Raw genomic sequence first — 8,011 nt, forward strand, 5'->3', positions numbered from 1 at the left:
AGCAGGCCGACAGGCGGTGGGGCCTCCAGCTGCTCACCGCCACCCAGCTCCTGGTGAGTGCCCACGTGTCAGCACCGCATGGTCTGCTTTAAGTTGAGTAGTGCTGTCCGTAAAATGAAACCACTCACGACATCTAATTCCGGTGCAGCCAAGGCAACACGATCCTGATGTCTCTTTCCCTGCTTTCTCGATGGACTCGTCACGGGATCTCGGAGATGGTCGCCCACCACAAGGCCCGCCCGATGGCGGCCAGTGAAGTTGCGACTTTGAAAGGACTTCATACAAGGTGACGTCCAGCACGTGACCAGAGAGGCACGCTGACAGAGCCCAGCATTGCCTACCTTCCTGGCTCTGACTGAATGTTAGGATCTCAAACAAAATATTTTTCTTAAGGTTGCCCAGGTTCCAGTGAAAGGCTGGGTATCCCAACCACCAAAAACTACATTTTAATATTGTTTAAGTATAATTCCTTCAGAGGAGAATCTCTATTGCTGGCAAATTCTGCCTTCAGAGAACACACGGATGAGAAGTGTTAAAGGAGATTTAAGAACAGTGGTTTGATGGGACCATTTGCTCACTCAGCTAAATGCCCATTATTTTAAACAAAAAGGCCAGTAATTCTGCATTTGTTTTTTGAAAATGAAAAGTATTGTGGAGGCCTGAACATGTTTTTATACTGAAAGTTTATATGTGAAAAAAAAAAAAAAGAATCAGGTAAATAAAATTCTATTTCGCATTTGTCCACATATTATTTTAAGTTCACCAAAGGCCCCAGGGAGGGCGTACTGGCTGTGACCCTCGTTTCTCCTGATAGAAATACAGTTAGGAAACACAGCTCCTCGGTAACAAGACACGGGGCACCCCTTCTCAGCCTGAGGCAGTAACTTACTTTTTTGCCGTTCACCTCATTCTGTGTTTCTTTAATGAGATGAACTCTAAGCAACGGAGAACGTCAGGTCGCCTCCTGTTTCATCCTAAACGGGGTGCCCTTTCATTCAGCGGCGCCCAGGAAGGGAAGAACCCCAGGCTTTACGTGCCACGGCAAGCCTGGCAATTCACCTGAGACTGTGGAAGAGTGACCAGAACTGTGACGGTCACGTGCGTGCTGTTACTTTGACCGAGTGAGATGCTTCTCACGACAGTGAGGTGTCCCCATTAGGGGACAAGTGCCACGCCGCCCGCCGCCGAGGCGGCCCGTAGCCCCGTGCCTTCCAGCTTCGCCCCGTCTCCTCTCTTCATTGTGAATAGTGTTTTTTCTGTCCACAGACATTTTACTACACACCCCGTGCCAGTCCTCGCCCACAAACAAGGAATAGATCCAAAATAGGGTGTTTCAGTCTCAGCACAAATGTGTGTCCCCTGTCCCTGAAGACCAAGCACGGCCCGTGAACCGAGCCCCTGGACACGGGGTCTGCACACAAGGTTGGCCGTGGCAGGGGGGTGGGCAGCACACGTCGCAGAAAAATGGAAGCTACGTATAAGCCAGCAGCACGCTGGCAAATGGCGTAAGGACGAATGCTAATAGCATCGTGATCTTTAATCTTATTCTGGACTGCCATGTACATGAAAGACCATCAGAAATATGTTGGATTTTAGCAAATAATAGCCTTTATCTGGATTGAGTGAGGGCTTTTGTGTTCGGTCGGCCCTGTTTTCTGAACCCAGGATTCCTGTGTGATAATGAAAATAGTGTCTCTGTTCATGAACCACTTTCCATGATAACAGAAACATCAACGAAATGTCACTCCAGAATTTAAGAAGCCATAGAAGGTGCCATCTCTGAGCAGAAGGGGGCGAGGGCAAATTACCTGATCCCCACCCCCATCCTGTGTCTTTGTATGACTAAGATCTGGTCTTGAAAAGGAAAAGTGAGGTTCTAAAAAGTCAGTATGAAGCTCAGATGAAGGTACAAAAACAGAGTACCTGGTTTATCTGTGTTAGACATAGCTAAGCTTGTTAAATCACTTTGCTTCATTCTTAAGGTTTATTTCTAATTCAAATTAAAATAGCTTATGCCCGTCGTGGTTACTGGAATAGCTTCTTGATGGCCGGGGGCTTTAGATGAAGTGGTCCCCATCTGAGCTTCTGTACACAGGTAGCAGCCTCACCTTCCCTGCCCCCACCTTGCACACCAACTCTGTGGCTTCACCCACCTGGTGTCTACAGCATCGAGGAGCCACCAAGGCGGACCCATCACCCCAGTGCTTGTCTCTTAAGGATGACTCCGGTACACGTGCGTGTACTCATAATGCATTTTTGAGAACGTCTCTCACGCAAGGTGACTCTTCACTCTTCTCTTCCATTCCTAAGCTCGTAAGCAACACACAGATCCAAGAATGCGCAGGACTGAGGTGAGAAACGAGAAAATGTCACCAATCACATCTACCCTATCATTTTATAAATGCTCCAATGGGGTCTGAAGGAAATGTATCTTCCAAGATTAACAAGGAATACATGTAAGACAGATTTCTTTTTAGTTTTTGCAGTGTAGCATAAATGGCATATGGTTCTATTTAATAAATAGACTTAGGCAACTTTACTCAAGAAACAAAGTATTGAAGACAGGTATTTGTCTCTTCTTTGTCCCCTACCCTGGTGAATAAGAACGAATGATCGCAAAGATAGTATTTGTTTATATATTTAATCTGTTTATATCTCTGTTGGCTGGTAGTCTGTTTATGAAAGATAGAAGACACATATCTAATACTGATAATGTTTATTTCTGAACCAGGAAAACAAAATGAAATTAGACAGTCACCTTTTAAATAGCTTTTCAGTAGATCTTGAAATCCTTGAGAAATACTTCCCAAAGCCCTTGAAGCTTATTACTCAGTGTGTTTCATTCGAAAGTCTCCAGGATATTTATCCACATGGAAATATGGGATAAATAAATTACAGATGAAGAAACAGAAAACAACGAGGCCACATGACAAAACTGTAGATCCGGGAAAGGGGCTTTTCTGTTAGCTGAACAGCCTGGCCCCAGCCCATGGGGACACCTCTTTCCTCTAGGAACTGTGCAAACTCCTAATTACTCTGGGTTAATAAACTAGTTTGGATGCAAGCAGAAATTATTTTTGGACTATCTGGGAACCAATCAAATGTTCACCTGTTTACTGATTCTCTGAGTTCCTGGTGCTGGGCTGTCTGACTTAGTTATGGTTTTATAACAGAAGCTGTATACGTTTCTGTTCCAGAGAACACACAAATAAGGACAAAGAAATACAGATCCAAAAGTCACAAGGCTGGTGCTGCAGTTCCAATTCAGTCACCAACTACTTACAAGGCCTCAGATAAATTATCTTTAAATCTCTTCCATTCTCCCTCACTGAGTTTCCTCATTATCATATCACATAAACTGCATCTTGTCTCATTTCTGGGAAGATCTATCATGTGGATTAAACAACTTGCTGAAAGTCCATGTGCATTAAAAATCTAAAAGTTTATACAACGTTCAAGAATCATCTAATTCTCAATTTCCCTTTTTCATTTTTATCTTCTTTTATATTATCATTCAAACATCCCCTCCCCACCCCCCCACCCCCAAAAAGCCTCAAAGTTTAATCCTGAATAGGGGTAACTCAAAACCTACACGGCACTGGGTCTGGTGTAGGTTCGCAGTCAAGAGTCTCCCGCCGGAAGTCCTGCCCTTTGGCCTACAACCACAGGTCACAGCCATCGTGGGAGCCATGCCCTGCTCTATTGTCAGCCAATAAAACAGCAGTGGGCCAGAAGGTATGACTCTAAAGTATACAAGGTTTTTAAGAATGTGAATCATTCCCAAAAGTATACATCTAAATTTCTGTTGCCATTCATTCATTCGCTCTTTCATTTATTCAGTCAACAAACGGTCCTGTGCAGCTGCCTGATGCCGAGCACAGTGCTGTGGGACAAGGTCATCTCCAAGGGCAGGTAACTGACACTCCAATGAAACTGCCTTGGGACGACAACTGGGGGGCTTCTTTAGAGCTGCCTTCGGAGGCTGTCCCACGTGTGTGCCCATCTTTCCACTTATATTCACAGAACACCCCTCTTTTAGTATCTTTTTTTCCTACTTTTCTTCTTTCTTTCAAAATCTTTGCTGACATTTCTTGCCCTTTTTCTCTTGCTCTGTCACTACACTCATACACACACACACACTCTCACACACACACACACACACACACACCCCTCTCTTTATACCGCTCTCTAAATCTGCTTCTCTGTCTCATTTCTGCTCTCTCTCTCTCTCTCTCTCTCTGTCTCTCTCTCAGTCTCTCTCTCTCTCTCTCTCTCAGTCTCTCTCTCTCTCTGTCTCTGTCTCTCTCTCTCTCAGTCTCTCTCTCTCTGTCTCTGTCTCTGTCTCTCTCTCTCTGTCTCTCTCTCTCTCTCTCTGTCTCTCTCTCTCGCTCTCGCTCTCCCTGTCTCACTCCCCCTCCTCCCTTTCTCTTTCCAATTCTCTGTCTGTCTATAGGCAGTGTTTGGAGAGTGCATATAAGTCTAGACTGAGGCCAAATGAAGATGAACCCTTCTGTTGAGCACATCAGAAAGCAAACTGATTCAGTTTATTTTTATGCTCTCAGCTCGCTGTGAGTGCTCTAAATTGATATGGGTCTAATGGTCTGATCACCATGATACACAAACAGAATAATCACAGAAACATCTCACATCTGACCAGCGTTTTACAGACTGCCAAATGCTTCCACATAGTCTTTAACTGGCTAGAGGTCAAGCATTATTTATTCATAGGTGCATGCTTATGCAGACATGTACATACACATAAATATCTCACTCTGTTAGAGTTAATTTATTTGGTGGCCTCACCTACTTGGAACATAAGTAAATTTAAAAAATAATAAACCCATAAGTTTTTAAAGGCCTTTAAGGGACTGAACACAAAATAGTTGTCACTGATTCATAAATTAAAGCCCAGAAATAAAACAGTGCATAGGAAAAGGCACAGTGCATCTCATTGGAGTCGTTCATTCATTTACAAGCATTTACTGAGTCCTCATTATGCCAGGCAATATTCTAGCTGATAGACACCTGTAGTAAACAGGTGTCTGAAAAATAATGCCTGTCTTAATGGAGCTTATATCCTTAGAGGGCTGGTGGGTGGGTATACACAATAACAAAGGAAAACGAGCAAAGTCTATAGTATACTAGAGGGCGAGCAGTTCTACAGAAATAAATCAGGAAGTGGGAGAGTTATTGACAGAAGAAGGACAGTGACAATGGAAGTCCTCAATAACCCAGCACATAGCCTGAAGTGCATGAATCACTCAGTGAACAGTAGATATATCCTAATCTCATTAATGTCTCTCATCACAGAGACCTTTATATATTCAGATACCCACTTTCCTATAATTCACATATAAGTTTAGCAAGATTGATTCTAAATTTAGAGGGGATTATAAGAAAAAAAAATATATATGAATTTGTGGATGTGGATGTGTGTCTTGGATATCCATGTGGGTTTCCACTACAAACTTCAACTTCCTATGGTTTATAAACTCCAAAGCCAAGAAATTTGCTTAAAAATTAATCCTAGGATGATGATAACCCTGAGATAACTGGAAGAACCAAACATCGACTTTTCTAGAACACACAGCCCCAACTCAGTGCTCACAAACATCTCCGGAATGTTATATTTTGATATAATCTTTTATAGAATTCCCACAGTAATTTCTCACACGGGATGAGCTCATGGTCCAAAAATTAATGAACCATGAGGAAATAAAATCCACCATTACTAAGGGTCAACGAACACACAAGAAAAGGGGATTAGAACCAAAAACTAAACAACAATAATGATAAAACTTCAGGTAATAAAATCACCTGATAAAAATCTATAAAATATATTTTTAAAAGTTATTCAAGAGATAATAAAGAAATTGAAGCCATAAAAGTGCATTTGAGAAGTGTTTTAAGACAACTTCTTGAATGAAAAATGTATTCATTTTAATAAAAAGTCAATGGGCAGTTTAAAGATCAAATTATAGACAGCCAAATGGAAAATTATTGAACTAGAAGTTAGATATGAGGAAACCACAGAGAATGGAGACAAAGTTTTAGGAAACATAAAAAAACTGATGATGATTTGGGAATACAAGAAGGTCAAATATAATACCCCCTGTTTTTGTACGTGGAAAAGGAGTCCCAGTTTCTGGGGATCTAATGCACAGTATGGTGACTATAGTTAATAATACTGTATTCAATAACTTGAAAATTGCTAAGATATCAAATGTTAAGGATTCTCACCACCAAAAGAGAGAGAGGGAGAGAAAAAGGTAACTGTGAGGTGATGAAAGAGTTAATTAACTTGATCGTGGTGATCATTGCACAACGCATACATATATGAAATCACCATGTTTTACACTTTGAATATGTGTAATTTTATTTGTCAGTTATACCTCAACATATCTGGGGGCAATTTTTTAAATAAAATAAAAGGAGTCCCAGGTGGAAAGAACGGAAGGATGAAAGAGAAGCATATTAGGGCTCGGAATGTCTCGGAATCCATGAGTGTGTCCTCATATCTGAGAGTCAGCCGTGGGGGAGGCCAGTGATCTCATCTAAAAGCGCAGGGCGATTTACTTTTTTTTGGAATGAACTTGTCCACCCACGAAGGAGGGAAGCAGGAGTTAACAAACACACAAGTTTCCTCCTCCAATGGATCATTCCATCCAGAGTCAGCCCACGTGGCCAGGTGGGCTCACCTGCCCGGCCGCCAGCTGTGCCTCTTTGTGGCTTGTTGTGAAGCGCTGGCATTTATACAAACCTTGCATTTGCTTCCCATCCTTCGCTACCTTACTTCCCCCTTCCCTCAGCCTCGCCAATAAAGCATTACCACTTCAGCCTTGCTTTGGGCTCTGATCTTCTGGGGAACTGGGCCAAGACGTCCCACAAGCCAGCTATTCAACCTGTAGGAGTTCACCTTAGAGAAATCCTGCACGTGAACACGGGGAGATGAGGTCAGAGATGCTCAGTGCCACACGGCCCGGAATAGCTCAAAAGTGAGAACAACCTAACTCGCCTACAAGAGAAGCATGGATAAAGTATGGCTTATTGGAACTAACCATTATCATACAACAGTTGAAATGAGCTCACGTATCCAAACAGAGAAATGTCAAGAAAACAACGTTGGCCAAAAGAACAAAGTTATGAAAGACATATTATTTATATAAAACTTTAAAGCACGTGAAACAAAATATCCCACATATACCCAATACATGGGAATGATACTCCCCAATTTTAGGAATTTACCTTCCGGAAAGAAGAGAGGAACAAATTGTAATGTATCTTTAACAATTGTTCTAAAAAATAAGAAGACCCAAAGCAAATATAACGTGATGATCTGTTTTGCCACTGTGTATGTTGTTATCAGTTACATTAGTTCGTAAATTTTCTGTGGCCCATCCATCTTTTAGAATTAAAATGTAAATGGCTCAAGCCCTCATCTCACACATAACAGTGGAGAATGTCCAGAAGTCCCTTCAAGGTACCCTTGGCTTTTCAGGGGATTTACAATCAGCTAAGCAGTTCCTGTTCTGTGAGCATCTTTTCCTCTCTGGGATCCCCAGCACTGGGCCTCCCGTAGCCTTGAGCAGCTGAACCACAGGCCTCTGCCCTTCCTCACTGTGGTGCCGCCGCCAACACATGGGCACAGCAGGGGGTGGTAGAGGGTCAGCTGCCTTCCCCCCAACCCCTCGCGCCATGGCCAGCACAGAGCGACTGTGAATAACACAGCTGAGGACAATGAAGGTGATGATAGTTCAGTAAAAACACTTAAATTATGTCCCAAAAGCTCATTCGGCCATTTCCACCCCTACCTTTATGCCTACATTGTTTCCACATTCTGAGGCCTCTATCTTTCCCTCCCTCCCTCCCTCCTCCTCCTCCTCCTCCTCCTCCTCCTCCTCCTCCTCCTCCTCCTCCACCTCCTTTCTTCTTCTTCTCTCTCTCTCTCTCTCTCACACACACACATACACACACACTCTCTCTCTCTCCCTACTCTGACTGCCAGCCACCT

The sequence above is a fragment of the Rousettus aegyptiacus genome, unplaced genomic scaffold, assembly GCF_014176215.1.
Source record: "Rousettus aegyptiacus isolate mRouAeg1 unplaced genomic scaffold, mRouAeg1.p scaffold_m13_p_11, whole genome shotgun sequence".
In the NCBI taxonomy this organism is placed as follows: Eukaryota; Metazoa; Chordata; class Mammalia; order Chiroptera; family Pteropodidae; genus Rousettus; species Rousettus aegyptiacus.